Source organism: Miniopterus schreibersii (assembly GCF_964146895.1).
Source record: "Miniopterus schreibersii genome assembly, chromosome: 11".
Classification (NCBI taxonomy): Eukaryota; Metazoa; Chordata; class Mammalia; order Chiroptera; family Miniopteridae; genus Miniopterus; species Miniopterus schreibersii.
The window spans coordinates 47,396,188-47,409,741 of NC_138111.1; the positions used below are offsets into that span (position 1 = coordinate 47,396,188).

Consider the following 13,554-nt stretch of genomic DNA (forward strand, 5'->3'; position numbering starts at 1 on the left):
TGTGATAGTCCGGGTTTTGGAGAATGGAACTACTATTCAGAATCCTGGAGCACCCAATTAATGAAAGCCAAGCTCACACTTAGCGTTCAAGATTTTTTTGTTTAAGCATAAGAAAACTGACTTCACTTGTTAATGCTTGTAAATGAAAACCAACCCCGCAGATAAACAAGTTTTCTACACGCCTATAAAAGAGCTACAATAAATCGATGGAAAGGCAGAGGATCTTTGGTGTGCCCATGGCTTTCTTTTTCCATTGTTTCCTACAACTTGGACTTTTCATTATAAAGTCTGCGTTCCCTTCCCTACGGAACAGTGTGTAAGCACAGCCGATTCCCGTAGCTGAACTACGAGCTTTGATTCTGCTCTAGAAAGGTCTCCAAAACAATCCCCCTCCTCTATGGCAGCCGCGTAGACTTTGATTCCTGCTATTTCTCCTTCCCCCCACTAGTTCAGAGGAAAGAAAGAAAAAGAAATCGCCCCCCTCACCGTAACCAGCCCTCCTTAAAACAGTCATCATTGCCACGTAATACATATATATATTATCTATACATGCAGTGGCAGAACCCCTGGGTAGGGTCGGACTGCCCCACCACCCCACCTCTTCCCAAACACCATGCCCACCCCAGCGGGAGAGCGCGGGGGTCGCACAAATGCACACACCCAGCACCCTCACTGAACTGCCCCTCTCCCGGGTCTGAGGTTTTCGGCGAGAAGCGAGCCGTGCAGGGGAGGACCGTGCCCGGGGAGGTTCAGGAGGGCAAACTGAGTGCGCTCCGGGGCCGGGCTCGCCGACGCTGGAGCGTGCAGGTCCGCGGGGAGCCGCGGGGGCTGCCGGCGCCCGGCTCCGGGCAAGCCCCGCGCGCAGAATGGGGAGGACGCGGGGGGGGGAGGACCCGGTCCGCTCGGGGGACTTACCTGGTCATGTTGGCTCCGGGCAGCCGCCGCCAGCGCCTCCCGCGCCGCCACCAGCACTTTCCTCCAGCGCCTTCGCGCCCCCTCCACGGCCGTGCAGCCCGCGCCTGCCCAAGCCACCGCCTCTGGGCGTCCAATTTAATCCCGGGGAGCAGCGGCCGCTGCCCAGGGAGCCCCCCTTGTCGCTGCCGCCGCCCGGCCCTCGTGCGGCCAGCCCAGTCCAGAGCGAAGAAGTGGAGGAGAGTCAGCGAGTGAGTCCAAAATCCCGAAATCCAGCATCCAAAGGAGCGCGTCCCCCCGCCCTCCCTCCACCCCTACTCCCTTCTCCTCCTCCGCCTCCGCCTCCTCTTCCAGGGCCGTCCTCCCGGCCCTTCGGAGCCCGCGGCTTCCGCGGCGCCGGCGGCTCCTCCCGCTCGCCCCGCGCTCGCTCCCCGGCCGCCGCGCGGGGTCCCCGGCGCTCCGCCCGCTGCTCCTCCGCCTCCTCCCGCGCCTCCGCGCTCCGCCGCCCGCGGCTGGGGTCCGGGCCGCGTCTCCTCGCCTCCCTCCGCCTCTCTTGTTTGCTCCTTCCTGCTGCTGCTGCTGCTGCTTTTAAAGAGGATTCTTTGGCCACAAATAGCAACTCGGCTGCCCCCCTCAGCGCCTCCCTCCCTTTCTCTTCTTCCCCCCAAAAGTGAAGCGCGAGCGAGAGGTAACCAGAAACTGAGGCCGGCGGGCGGTGGGGAGGGGGGGCGGGGGAGGGGGAGGCGACGCCTGCGGAGCGGCCCGAGTGGAGTCGAGGGCCAGGAGGTGGGACGGCCGGTGCAGCCCGTCCGTGGACCTGGCGTGGACCCGGTGGTTATGGTTGGAGGCCAGGTGTTTCAGGGGGAAATTAAACGGAAAAGCTTAGGAAAGTGATTGGAAGAGCTCCTCTCTTTGTTTCCTTTTCTGAAATCCACACAACGTGCTGGGGATCCCACGGAATCGCGGTGCCCCGGCGCCGGGAATCGTGTGCGCCGGGTGCCAGCAGGGGGGTGCGCGTGTGGGTGCGCCTGGCGCGGGCACGGCCAGGCCCGCTGCGCCCCCGGCGAGCCCCTGAGTCTGGACCCCTGACCCGCTGAAAGGGCCGGAGAGCCGGACCGAGGAGGGGTCGGCGGACTAGGCACGGGAGGCGCACCACGCACACGCTCACACACTCACACTCACACACTCACACACACACTCTCGCGGAGGAGGGGGCGCGGTGACGTCACTCCCAGCATCCATCCACCAGGCCAGAAAAGACCCTCTAACAAATTCACTCCTCTCCTTAGAGATGCACACCCCATGGCGCTCCCGTCTCTGCGTCCTGGCGCAGGGCAGGAAGAAATGCTGGTCGCGCCCCATTCAGAGCAGTTACAATAAGAAAAGGAGCGTGTGTTGATGAGACATAGTTTGTGGCCGCCTCACTTCACCTTGGCTGCCTCGTTCGGGGATGCTTGTAGGATCCACTTTGGAGTCAGAGTAAGAAAGAGCAGTATTGAATCAATCTTAGTGTAATACTCTTGCTGTTGCTTCCATGCTCCTTGCTTTTCTGATCTTGGAAATTCAGTGATCCCTGGCTTCTCTGAAGGACATCATGGTACCATCTCTCTAGACAAGCACCCAGTTGTTGGGCTACACAAGCTTCATCCACAGAATCCTTTATCCACAGAACACACTATGAGGATTGTTAGCTAAGAGGTGATTTTCACCTTCGCTCCTCCTAGGATCTCTAGCATGTGGACAAAGTCAGCAGCTAGCTGGAAGCCACCATGGGCGATTTATTGGCCTGCCACAATTGTATTATAAATTTGGTCAAAAAGGTTAAATAAGGTAGAGGCAGGGCCTCCAGCCACCTCCCTTACTCATTCCGTGTTCAGGCCAGGATGTAACACACAATACTTATTCCTGCAGGCTGGAGGCTGTGTTTGAAAGAGCAAAGGTAAGCAGACCGCCTTAGATTCAGCCTAATGATCCGGCATCCTGACTGACTTGTCTCAGGCTGCCCATTTGTTCCCACCATCTGCATGCTGTGTTCCTGAAAGGCACTGAAGGATTGTTCAGTAATTCTCTGCGCTCTGTGTGCTCCGGGAAGAGGTTAAATAGTTTTGAAAGGAGTCTTATTAAATGAAGTTTAGTTTTCTAGCAGTTTGAGGGGAAGAGGGGAGGGTCATCTTGACATAACTTTCGCTTGATCTGTTATTTTTTATGGTTAGCCTTATAGTGAAAATCAAGAAGAAATCTATTCTTTTGTAAGCTTCCAGTGCCAGGTTTACACTCCAAACTTTCTCATGACACGAAGAACTGCATGGCTGAGCAGGTATGGTGGACACCTGCCCCCTGTGGTATAAGGATGGAACCAGAAATCTGAGCATCCACATAGGTGATTTTCACTCAAAGTATAAACTCTGATTTGGCTTTCTCATTGCTACATCTCCCCCCCTAAACTAGGGAGTCCTATTTTCCTCTTGCAAAAGTTGGATGCTAGGGGAACAAACAAAAAGTTCTTAAAACCCTAGTATTCCTCTGCTGTTGTCTTTGGTAGAGAGAGACACATACACCTGCCGAATTTAAGAACATCTGACCAAATCTGACTTTAAGAAGATCCCAGCTGGGACACCTGACTGTTATCTGTGCCCATAAGCGAGGAACTATCAACGTACCCCACTGGCAGCAAGTCAAACTAGCTAGAGAACTGAGTGATTATAATTACCAAGGTGAGCAATAAGCAGGTGGAAAAGAAATCAGAGGAGACAGAGGACAGTACAAGTCAATGACATAAGCCCGAAGACCCAACTTTCTGGACACCATGAGGTCCTAGATATTTCTGCCCCACTACAGGCAAACACCTGGGAGAAAGAAGTAAGGGTGGGAGGAAGTGGCTAGAGAGTCTGAGCTTTTATGCAAAAGAGAGTGGTGCTGCTGAGGAAGAAGAGATAGGGCAGACAGAAGAGCTAAACTCTCTGCACCTCCGCATGGTAGGGGGAGTGACCCTGCAGCCCCATGCACATGTATTCGCACTCATCCAGAACAAGGTTCGTAACAAAACAGCACCCTGTGGGATCAAATATAACCTCTGGGTTATACCATTTGGAGATTTGAAGTCAAAGAACATCGACATGGGCTAGTCATCTGTTGAAATCATCTCATTTTACAGGTAAGGAGACTTAGTCCCTGAGAGTTTAAGGTGACCCAAAATTTGGTGACAGAAGCAGAACAAAAGCCAGATGGCATGACCCATGTTCCCCTCTACCCAATTATCTTCCAGTTCTGGATCAAAGAAGTTGTTTTGTGGGTGTGTTTTTTTCCCCAATTTATCAATGAGCAATAAATGCAGGATATTTTAAAACTATAAATACTCACATGACAGAAAATAAATGGGACTAGACATTTTCTCCGTTCCTTTCCAGCCCTAACATTCTGTGATGAATAGCACACGGGAGCTTTGCTACAGCACAACCCCCTCTCGTGCATAATTCAGCATATGATGAGGATGAGTCTATTTTGGACCCCATCCAAGAGAGTTCGTTCCTAGAAGCACTCAGAAGATTTTATTCTCATCTATCATGAAGCATCCTAAAAAGACTAAAAATAATCATAATGACAATAATAGTAAGCATGTGTTATACTTGCATTATGCAGTAAACACCTGCTGTCCCGCTGTTTTCAAAAGGCACCTTTTGTGAATCAGGAATCTAGTGGGTCATGAATAGTTTTTTAAGCGAAAGAAATGAAAGCAGGAAAGGAAAGAATGAAGACTGCATTATATGCACTAGGTACTGCTTGGTAAAACATGTTTCAGTTGTGTGGTTAGTGATTAAAAGGAAAAGTTTCAAAGCCACTGACTCTCCCCCAGTCTTAACAACTGCCCAGCTATGTAAGTGTTATTAGCCCCATTGCCTCAGGGAGGAAACAGGAACAGAGGGGCTAAGTTATTTCGTCAAGCTGACCCAGCTATCAAGTGGCCAAGCGAGAGTGTTAGACCTACATCTGTTTCACTTCAAATCATGTGTTTTCACTTCTATTGTGATTATAAGTTATTAACCAAGGCATTGAAGAACTATTGCAGAACTATTGCTGATCATGTTTTCTTTTGGAGGGCTACAATGGTTTCTATTAAATCCAGTTAAAATGGGAAACACAACAGAGGTTCAAGTGACGTGTCCTGAAGACAGTGAACAGTTTAATATGGCACTGAAATGAATTAATATCTTAGGCCTCTTCTATAGGTGCTAATATACTTCAGTAATTTGCTGCTAACTGCATAAATGGAATAATAATAGGTAATTATCCTCAAATAACTCAAATATAAGTTATCTCTATAAGTGTTAAGTGTTTACTTGAGAGAGTTCTTCACATTTAATTCATACAGCATTTCTTAGTAGCTTACTACTTGTCCCAAACAGAGAACTGGTGCGTGACAAAGATAAAAAAAATACATAGATATAAAACAGCCCCTAAACTAAACAATATTTTACATTATTTGGGAACACAAGGTATACACACATCAATTAACCAGACTACACTATAATTCCATCTGCTGAAATCACCTTCCTTGTGAAGAAGGAAGCCAATAACTCAGGTGTTGTGCTAATTTTTTGACTCAGTCCTATAAATTCTACCAGTAACATGGCAAGTTTAGGTGCTGTTATTCCCATTCTTCAGATCTGAAAGCTCAAACTCAGAACTAGGAGATGATTGGAATGAGCGTCTAATCCTGGTCTTTCTGATTCTACTACCGACCGTCTCTTCCCCAAACAGGTGGGCTTCTTGTAGACAAAGAGGTGGTTAGAGATTTTGAGACATGCAATGCAAACATTTACACTGTTCTCCATTTGACAGAAATGCCCTTTATTTTCTGCAGGGTAACATTTCTTGTTGCTGCCAGGCAGCACTCACTGTGGTCTTAAAGGAAAGAAATTGCATCTTTCTCCAAAGAAAGGCCTAGAAAAGCCAACCTCACTACCTGACTGCTCAGTTCGGCTGCTGCATCTCACCCTCACCTGCAGTGTGCAGAGGACGTTATGGTACGATGCTATTTTCCATTGGCTCTGCTACTGGAGATTACAGCATGCGACGGTGACAAATGGATATTCCCATTAAATTCTTTAGTAGAGTGGGACATTCCATTAACCATTGGCACTGTCCCAACCAAGTGAAACATTGGGTCATTTTTTTTCTTATGGGCAAAAAGTAAGGGAGAAAACAAAGGATATACTCTAATTACCTTTCCTATTTTTTTGTTGTTGTTGCATGCATTATGTTAGCCGTATATTACAATTATTTATAATTAATATATGACAAGTTGTCAGCTGAAATTTAACAGGTGATTTGTCAAGAAGTCCCATTAATTCATACATTAGGCAGTGGGATTTCAATACTTCCTAACAATAAAAGTGTGTTTTGGTTTTGCTGTTTTAAATGAATTGTGTTTCACTACTCAGAAGCCACCTATCTTTATATATTTGCAGCATCTTTTAAAAACACAAGGATCGCTAACAAAAATAGGTACTTTGTTAATGATGTAAGGAATAAGCATTTTTTGTCACTTTAACTTTTAAATGCTAATGTTTTCACAGAGGAAACTAATTCCCTAGTGTTTATTTTTGTGTTTTAAACTTTTATGGTTTTTATTCATTTTTTAAATGATGTCTTTAGTGGTAAAGGCAAAGCTGAATGGAGAGGAAAGTAATTGCAGTTACTTATGTCCCACTTAGTCTTTGTACCTTACACTAGAGGATTTTGAAATGAATGAATATTTTAAAATACAGAAAAAGATTAAGAAGTCACCAGAAAGCTAGTAATTAATCACTCAATAGAAGGGAAATCTACAGAGACCAAAAACTGACAAATCTCCATTTTGCAGAATGGCAGAAGAATGAGGCACTTGATGGAAATGAATCAGAGAGATTTCTTGGGAGGGATAGCAAGATTCTTTAAAGAGAAAAAGCTTGGTTTCAATATCTATAGAATGTCAATGTCAGGAGATATAACCAGAAATGAAGTTAACTCCTATTTTAATATTGGTTCCATTGCCAGCCTAAGTTTGCTCAGTAATTCCCCCCATCCACACAGATAAGCCCCAAGACCCCCCATAGATGCCTGAAACCACAGATAGTACTGAACCCTGTATATACTATATTTTTTCTATACATACATATATTTTCACTTCAAGGAAGCACTTTGTGGCTTCTCTTTGGCATATCCAAATTGCCAGCATCACTACTCTTGCACTTCGGGGCCGTTATTAAGTAAGAACACAAGCACTGCGATACCTCAACAGTTGATCTGATAACCGAGACGGTGCTAAGTGACTAACAGCAGGGATATACCGAGTGGATGCACTGGGCAGAGGGCTAATTCCCATCCCAGGCAAATCAGAGAAGGAAGGTGTGAGATTTCATCACAGTACAAAGAATAGCCCTTGAACTTATGAATTGTTTATTTCTGGAATTTTCCATTTAATATTTTTAGACTGCAGTTGACTGTGGGTAACTGAAACTGTGGAAAGCAAAACCGTGGATAAGGGAGGACTACCGCATGATTTAAGAGAGAATGATAGAAAAGCAAAGCAGCATTTGTCTAAAATTTCATTTGCACGAGGCTGACTCTTATCTTTCAAGACTAGGACATGCTGTGGGATGTTAATGATCACGATCAACTACTGTAGAGGGTGCTGACCCTCCTTAATGAAAGAATGTGCTTCCAGATTCAATGGTTAGGAAGAGAGCAGGAAAAAAAAAAAGAAGAAAGCTAATAAGACTTCTTTGTCCACCAACCAAGTTCAGTTTTCACATTTTAGCAAGAAAGCCATACATAGTCATGAAATTATTATTATTGTTGTTGTTAATCTCACCCAAGGATATTTTTCCATTGATTTTTACAGAGAGTGGGAGAGAGGGAAGGAGAAGACAGAGAGAAACATCCATGCGATAGCCACATGGATTGGTTGCCTCCCACAGGCACCCCCAACCGGGGCAGGATCGAACCTCCAACCCAGGTAGGTGCCTTTGACTGGGAATCCAACCTGCAGCACTTTGGTGAGCCAGCTGGCAATCTAACCACTGAGCGACACTGGCCAGGGCATCATGATAGTATTTTTAAATGGGTCTTTCAAATAGCATTTCAGAAAGTGGTTTTCAGAAACGCACTCAGAAGCAAAAGACAACAAGTTTTCATGTAACAGGGAGCATATCTCTTCGCAGGTGAGGGCTGTAAATGACCAGTGACAAACAGGTCCTTGTATCCTGCACAGGGATCTCAGTCACCAGATCCCTCCTTGTTTCCCAGGGGCAGCAACATCTCCACGTGTCGCTGTGGGTGCTTCCAATGCATTAAGAAACAGGTTTCCCAACTGTGAACACAGCAAAGACATAGAGGATACTATTCTCCAGCCACTCTTCAAACCTTTCTCTATCTTTGTCTCGAACTTTTATGCTTATCTTATACTTCAGTCATGTCGCTCAACAGTTTCTCCTGGATGTGCATAATTAGTGCAATGTTCTCTCTCAGCTGTTTTTTATGTCTGATTGGAGCCAAAAGCTCTTATCATGTGCTTTAAGCACTATAGGTACTTGATAAACATTTGAGGAAGTAAGGGAAGGGAAGGATGGAGATAGGAAGAGAGAAAGAGGAAATGAATTGTCGATTGCCCTTTTTATGTGACATATCACTTTCTTTACAAAGATTTCTACAGTCTCCTCAGTAAATAAATTTGCCCTGCCTCTGGTCTCACATTCTTTTTTATTTTTTCCTTCTTATATCCTATCCCTTGTATTTTTATTGTGTACGGGTGGGGCAAAAGTAGGTTTGCAGTTGTTCATATGGAAAATAATACAATAATTAATAAATATTAATACAAAACGTGTACCCACAACTGTAAACCTACTTTTGCCCCACCCTGTATATCTGCACCTAGTTAAACTCTGAGCATCTCCACACTGTTTATATTACTCTCAGCAAGTACAGAACCTGACTATAAGCAGATCTCAAAAAGATTTCTGCAGAATGAATCGATGGATGTAACATGGGCTTAGAAATCACTGTAGCTAGTCAGGTGTCACCTTAACATTCCCTCTTATTGGGCCCATGCTGAAAAGTACAGTGACCTAGAATTTGGTCAGAATTAGGCCTCACTAATTAAAACACAACAAAATGTCACACAGACAAGAAACAATAATAAAATCTGAACAGGAGTAGATGGATTAAGTAGTGGCACAGAATTCTTAATGAAAGTAATTAAAAACTTTTGTGTTTTCCTACAAGATGTCAAAATAATTGATCAGTTTAGTAGGAAAAAAAAAAAATCCTCCATACTTCTGTCCAGTACTGAAGTTTTTGTTTTTCACTAGGTACACACTAAGGTGGACATTTGTCTCTAACCAGTTTTTTTCTTTATGATTATATATTATTCCAAACCATCCTGATATTCAAAACTCATTAGCTACATCTCCAAAATTACCAGTAACACTAAACAGGTCCAGCAGAAATTTAAAGAGGCAGGACAAAAACTATCCCTTCCCATATATATGCTTGGTTACTTTAAACAGTCTGTTCAAGTCAGTGCTTATTTTATAAATGTAGAAACACCATTCTTGCTTAGTTTCTTAAATCTGTTTCCAATTCTCCAATGTTATGTTTTTTCTTCATTTCTTACCACTAAAACCCCATCTTTCCAATACAAATGTCTCTACTGTTCTTTGTACTAGCACAATAATATTTTTAGTATATTATTCTGCTCCCAATCTTTTTCTCATTGACCCCAATCCATTCCTCATTGCGCTGCCCAATCAAGTTTAATAAAACACAAGTTTGATTATGTAATTTCCATACTCAAAAGATTCAGTAGTTTGTGATTACTGACCAAACTAAGTACAAGTATTCTACCGGCATTCAAAGCTCACCACAAATGGAACGGTGCCTGAACCCACTTTTCCATTCTAAATTTCTTCCCCTTTACTACCAATACCCTAAACTCCAGAATTGGCTGAACAAAACTGTACATTTTTCTTACCCAGCCAGAAAGTTTTCCTATGATCAACTATTTGTTGAACTCCCGCCCGTCCTTTAAGGATCATCTCATCCAATAGTTGTGTTTTTTTCTTCTGACTCTTCCACCCAGATCTGAGTACTACTTCCTTGGTAACATACCTGAATCTTCAAATCTCTCTTATGCTAAATCAACATTCTGCTGAAATCAGATGAAAGCTGATAGAAAGCACTCGCTGCCAAGATATGTTCCGTGGCTAATGTTATTGGTATCGATCCACAGGTTATAAATATGAGAACCACAGGATGGAGTCAGTGGGAAATCAGGCAAACTTATGTGTAATCACGCCTTGAAAGATTTTGTGCCCTGTGACTATGTTTGTGAAGAGAACCCATATGAAGAGCAACAGACGATGGAAGCTTTTTGTGATTTTTTTTTTTTAAACACAGCTATGCTCATGATCTGTGAAAGGAGATGAGACACCTGGGACTATCAACAACCTTGGACTTCGAGAAGCACAAAGTCAAATCAAGGCAGGCAGGTGTCTTCCTCTGCCCTTCCTTATGCCACAAAACCAGTGGTCAGACATCTAGAAGCAGTCCTGAAAATGTCACTCGGCACCCATGATTTTACTTTTTCCCTTCCACCTGAGGGACCTCCTGCCTGGTGTGTCTTAGGAAATATCTTACCTTTCACCAAGTGGGGGGTAAGAAAGAAGAGGGTACCTGCATCAGTTTCCCTTTTTATTCCTGAACCCCACCCAAAAAACAGTCTGTGTTCCAAGACTATGGATTTCAAAATGGCTCATTTCAGTCCATTCTACACTGGGTAAAAAAGAAATGAGAAATTAGAGCAAATGCTGAAAGCTATAATATTTTTCTGTGATTTAATCTTCCCTGTGCCATCTATAACACACCTGCCTTTTATTAAAGTTATATTTATACTTGTTTTTCTCATTCCCTCCCTATGCCTCTGCCACAGGCCAACTTCCATATATGTTTCCAGATTGCAAGACTTTATAAAATCTTTAAGAGAGAGACTGGGTCTTAATCTTTTGTGTGTCCCTTGTATACCTGCAGAATGTCCTATACGTGAGATAGTTCTGTTTAAATGAATTTTGTGGATGTCTAGTGACTTCTTTGAAATTAATGAGAACTCTATACAGCACAAGTGCATCCCAATTTTCCCAGTTTAACATAATCTATTGTAGTGTCCCCAGGGAGTATACTTGCATTTATCAGATCACATGTCCAAATATTGGACTGCCAAACCCCTGGAATGGTGGTTCACGATCCTGGAAAACTTCTAAAACCTATGCCCAGGGCCCACTCTCATGAGCTGAATTGTATTCTTTGGGAATGGGGACCTAGCATATTTTTTATAAAGCTTCCTAAGTGATTCAAATGTTTAACTAAAGTGGGGTAGCCTTGCTTTATAGCTCTAGGTAGCACAATTTGAAAATCACTAGACTAGATCATTTCTAAAGTGTTTTCCAGGTCTAGGATTCTTTGTGAAAGTGATTTTATTTTATATGTGAATAAAAAAATAAACTTTGACTGGATTCCATTTTTAAGTAGTAACTACAAATGAAATGCAGCCCAAATTTCTGTACTAGTGTGGTATTTTTAGCGTTTCTTTTTACTTGGTTTTCATGGATGCCCATTCATCCCAGGGCTCATTCAGTCAGGCCTCCAATCTGTGTGAGGTATGTCAGGTATGCTTTCTTAAGTCATTCTAAGAATGTGTGCTGTGAGCAGGGCACACATACTAAGGAAAACCCTTTCATCCAAATACAACAGAAACATCCCCTAACGATTTTCATTCCCTGCAGTACAATTAAAAGAGGAAGCAATGTCATCAAACTAGCATACATTCCAGCCACCACCCCACCCACAAATAAACCTGTGATTAAAACAAAGGAGGAAGGAATCAGAAAGATTGAACCCCTCTCCTTGGTAACAATTTGGAATGAAGTCTTGAGGTGTTATTTTCAGTGTTCAATCAGGAACTACAAAAGAACAACTTTGGGGAGAGAAAGATGTTGCTCACAAAATTTTTACTTAAGGAATTCACTTTCTTGAGAAGGAAGTAAGTATTCTTGGTGAAATCTAATAATATTAAACTGTTAAGTGTGCAAACTACACAACTACAGTCTTAAGACTTATTTCTGTCAATGTTCCTAGCCCATTATCTAACAAATATGAGGAACACTATCCAGGCCATATTAGTTAAATATTAACATTTATGTGGCACTCTACGGTTCACAGACAACTTTAAGAGACCCATCTTTTAAGGCTCCTAAAAATTTGTGGATGTTAAAACACCCATTTTACTGATGACCCAGACCTTAAACACAGAGTATTAGAACCTCTGGGCTAGTTCTGTGAGTCAGAATTTTTGCAAGCTTTTCGGGTAATTCTGAAAAACACTGTGATAACTCAATTCAAATGTATTGATTTGTTGTACTGTTCCTAGGAAAATAACCCAGTACAGCTGAGCAGAGTCTGGCATTTCTTAAGAGGCTAGCTGCCTTTTACTTGGATTTGTCTTTTTCTTTCTCCCATTCTTTTTAAAAGGAAAAAAATTAAAAAGATTCACAGGTGGCCCTACTTTACCTAAATCTACAAGCTTTTAAATTCTGCTCTGCACAGCTGGCTTATTCCAACAGTTGTCTTTGCTTTGAAGGAAGCTCCTAGCTTCTGGCACTCCTGGGGGATGGGGGGGCTTGAATCCTGCCCACTCGCCTTCTGGCCATAACTAAGGCCTTAAGGCCTGTGGAGACCACGGCCTCCTTCAGCAGGCAGCAGTAATTACATGGAATTTACCAGACATTGCAGCGAAACCCTGCAGCCTGCTCAGACAGTTCAGTGGCTTCAGCATTCTCCTTGGGATCCCTCCAGTTCTACTCAGGGAGAGACTCTGCCATGAGCTGTGTGTATAACTTTGTGTATTTCTCCATCAGTTTTTAAAAGCCTAAAATGTGAAAGATGTGTTCTCAGGTAGTTACTGCCCCCCCCCCAAATTATTTTAGAACAACAGCATAATAGCTACCTTAGAAATACCATCTCACATATAACTTGGGGGGAAAAAGTCAAACAGACCCCTCTATAAAATCTTTAGAATAAAGCTACGGATTTCAAGGAAGCAGACAATGTTTTTACCTTGTAATTACTCCTAATCCACGGAGAGACTGGAGAGAGGAGGGTTTTGATTTAACGTCTGGAATGAAATACACTTGACTAGAAATGAAGAAGCGGGGGGGGGGGAACCCCTCAAAAATTAAAGGAAGCAAAAGTGTGTGTCAGCCACCCCAATCTTCTCCATTCTCAAACTTTCCAAATTCTTTTGGTTCACCACCCCAGTCTTAGTAATACCCTCTTGTTTAACAGCCCTCCAACTATTCTGGTTCCAGCTTCTGGAAAATTTGTGTGTCAGAAGAAGAGAGGTTTCAAAGAGTCTGGCATTTTTCTCTCGGGCAGTGGAAAGACACAGGGGTTAGGAGATGTCCGTCCCCCTCCCCCTCCCTCTGGAGTTCAACACTACATCAGGTGCTGGCCCTTTGACCTTAAAAAAACATTCCAAGGAGGACAGGGAGTGCATCTACTCAAATCACCTGACATAAATGACCACTCTAGGTGTCTCAGAACTTTACCCTC

At 43.8% G+C, this 13,554-nt stretch overlaps 1 protein-coding gene and 1 long non-coding RNA gene across 23 annotated transcripts in view; one reads left to right on the forward strand and one right to left on the reverse strand.

The window, feature by feature from the left end:
- Positions 1–13,554, reverse strand: part of PTPRD (protein tyrosine phosphatase receptor type D) — a 1,875,931-nt gene that overhangs the window by 466,307 nt on the left and 1,396,070 nt on the right. For 20 of the 21 annotated variants that reach the window (XM_081152189.1, XM_081152196.1, XM_081152194.1 and 17 more), the window contains exon 1: positions 916–1,258. The exons of the other annotated variant lie outside the window; for it this stretch is intronic. The gene's annotated coding sequence lies outside the window, so the exon portion shown is untranslated. Of the gene's footprint in view, positions 1–915; positions 1,259–13,554 lie in introns of those variants that run through there. 21 annotated transcript variants of the gene reach the window in all.
- LOC308564252 lies at positions 1,130–11,454 on the forward strand. 2 transcript variants are annotated; one of them, XR_013999911.1, is made up of 4 exons: positions 1,130–1,600; positions 5,774–5,936; positions 7,796–7,909; positions 10,181–11,454. It is a non-coding gene; the product is annotated as an uncharacterized lncRNA (long non-coding RNA). The 2 variants fall into 2 exon arrangements; XR_013999912.1 differs by lacking the exon at positions 1,130–1,600 and adding an exon at positions 3,979–4,066.